Here is a 2,573-nt window from a genome sequence, read left to right as displayed (position 1 = left end):
CTCTCACCAGGTCCTTTATCTGAAGAAGGACCCACCTGGAGTGTGTAATAGTGCATCTGTCACCTGCAATCCGCTCTTTCATTGATTTATCTTTATAGGGTAGCAGAGAGAGAAGCCCCGTTTATACCTGGTTCTAACATTAATCCTTTGTCCTGATCTGTCCACATTTCAGGACAGGTGTAGACGATTAAAAGTTGCATTGTGATCTGATTGTGATTCGATCTTCCTGACCACCTCTGGAAGTCGTCAATCTTCCTGCTACCTCTGGAAGTAGTCAGGCACGCATTGCGTCCGGATATCTTACAAGTGTATACAGATATGGACAGTGAAACCACTTAAAACATTATTATTGCACCTTCTAAAATCATTGAAAGGTAGCACCCACGTCTATTCCACGTTGGTTCAACCTAATTTCATTGAAATGAAGTGGAAATACGTTGATTCAACCAGTGTGTGCCCAATGGGACCATTGACTTATGGCATCAATATGTGTCTTAATATGTGTCTTAAAATAAATAAACGCATAATATTTTGAAAGAGTAGCTGTTAAATAATTTGCTTACAGAGAGGGACCAGGAAATCTGGTCACAATGCGAACATAGTGGAAAGATACGAGCCACATTTGAATACAATGTGTAGACACATTTCTGAAATATGGGCACAATCAGAATGTGGACAAGATCGAGATAAAGGACGCATGTTAGCGGCAGGTATATATGTGGCTATACAGAGAGAGGCAAGAGAGAAAAGAGAGCGCTATGCTCAGTGAGCCTTACAGCAGGTCTACAGTAGCTTTTACTGTTGAAAATTACATTCAAAAATGCTTTGAGTCAAGAATAATGTATGTGCATGTTGAAAAGTTGTTGCTCTCTGTGTGGTTCAAATTAATTGCTTGAAGGTTACCTCCTCACTGAGTACATATTTACCACAGCACTAATATATAACAGATGGTTGTTATGGTGTCACTGTTTACTACCCATTCTGCTAGAGAGAGAAACCAGATCACATCCCTGAAAGCTGATAGGCTACATGTGTTCTAAGGATACGTTTTTGTTAGCCGGGATTCAGGAACATGAACACACAGTCAGGTTTACAGTTAGTTTTGCATCACACCTATTTAGGGTTCTTAGCACCAAAGATGCAGGAACCCTATTGTTTTTGTTTTATTATTTGTTTGTAACCAAATAACAAATAGGTATGGTACATAACTGTTATAGGGGGCTTCACACACTTACATGTTGATGTGCTCAAACTATCAAGACTGTAGCTCTCATGGGGGTCGTTCCACAAATATAGTGCCTTTTCTTTGATATTATAAGTAGAAATTGTGCACCAATATTGAATTTTAAAAGAATGTTATATTAAATGAAGTGCCCTTTAATATAGAACACATGGAGAATTCAATAAACCAGATTTTTTTATATGAATACAGGCTTGCTGAAGTGCCAATATTCAGCCTATGTCAACCCTTTTGTCACTTCTAGGAAGATTTTAACCCACATAATCCCAAAATGTCTCCAAGTTTTCACCATCATTATAAATCCCTAGTTATTTTGTTGCTTTGACAAAGTAATTTCTGAAGATTATCATTTATTTCATGTGATTAGTGATTGACGTCTGTCCGTCATTTTAAGGTCAACCCTGCTACTGGAACTGAACTCTCCTTTTAATATGGTGAAACTACTCCTTTTTTAAAATTCAAATAAAACATTGAACATCTAATTGTCAAATCGTAGAGTAAAAGCAGATGAGCTGGTTCTACTGTTTTTGGCCATTTTCTGGTGTTTTGTGGTAGAAAACTGAGCAGGTCGATGCAATGAACACAATTTTGTGACGCTTGTATTCAATTGTCACTCCCTGTTTCACACAATGACCTTCATTTTCCCCTGTCACAAAGGGATTTATGGCTGACTTAAAAATAAATCGTCAACCCTGTTATTTTATTTGGCACAAAATAGGCACTTAAGTGCCAAATACTTTACCTTTTGAGATGGGATTTTTTTTTATTACGTTGATGACAGAATGTTAAAATTACGTGAAATCTAAAGTTTTTGGGGGACTAAGTTTCACTTCTCAAAAGGCACTGAATTGATGGAATGACCTTACTAGTTTGCAGAGGTATGTTTTGTAGTGTTCATGTTCGCAACAAACCAATGCCTTCAAGTGTACCAGGTGGTTCATGAACTCGAAGTTAACTCCAGGTAGAAGTTGCCCTTAGAGTCAACTTGGCTCTACTCCTAGAAAGGATGTAGCATGCAGTACTATGTATTTACATTTTGGACATTACTCAATGAGACCGCTGCTATTGCTTGCCACCAATTACTTTATTTCCACCGCTCTCTCTGGTTTCCACTAGTTACCACAGCCACAAAGTAAAATTCAGGAAAAACAAAATTTGCTTTTTGGTCTTAATTTAAGGTTAGGCATAAGGTTAGGTTAGCAGTGTGGTTAATGTTAGGGTTAAGTTAAAAACACATTTTAAGAAGATACATTTTAGAAATAGGCGGGGATTATGACTGGTAACTAGTGACGACCCAGTTTGGCGCTAGTTAGCTCGTGGCGTGCAACAGCAC

Source organism: Oncorhynchus clarkii, chromosome 7 (assembly GCF_045791955.1).
Source record: "Oncorhynchus clarkii lewisi isolate Uvic-CL-2024 chromosome 7, UVic_Ocla_1.0, whole genome shotgun sequence".
Taxonomy (NCBI): domain Eukaryota; kingdom Metazoa; phylum Chordata; class Actinopteri; order Salmoniformes; family Salmonidae; genus Oncorhynchus; species Oncorhynchus clarkii.
Note: the sequence above shows the minus strand (reverse complement) of the source record.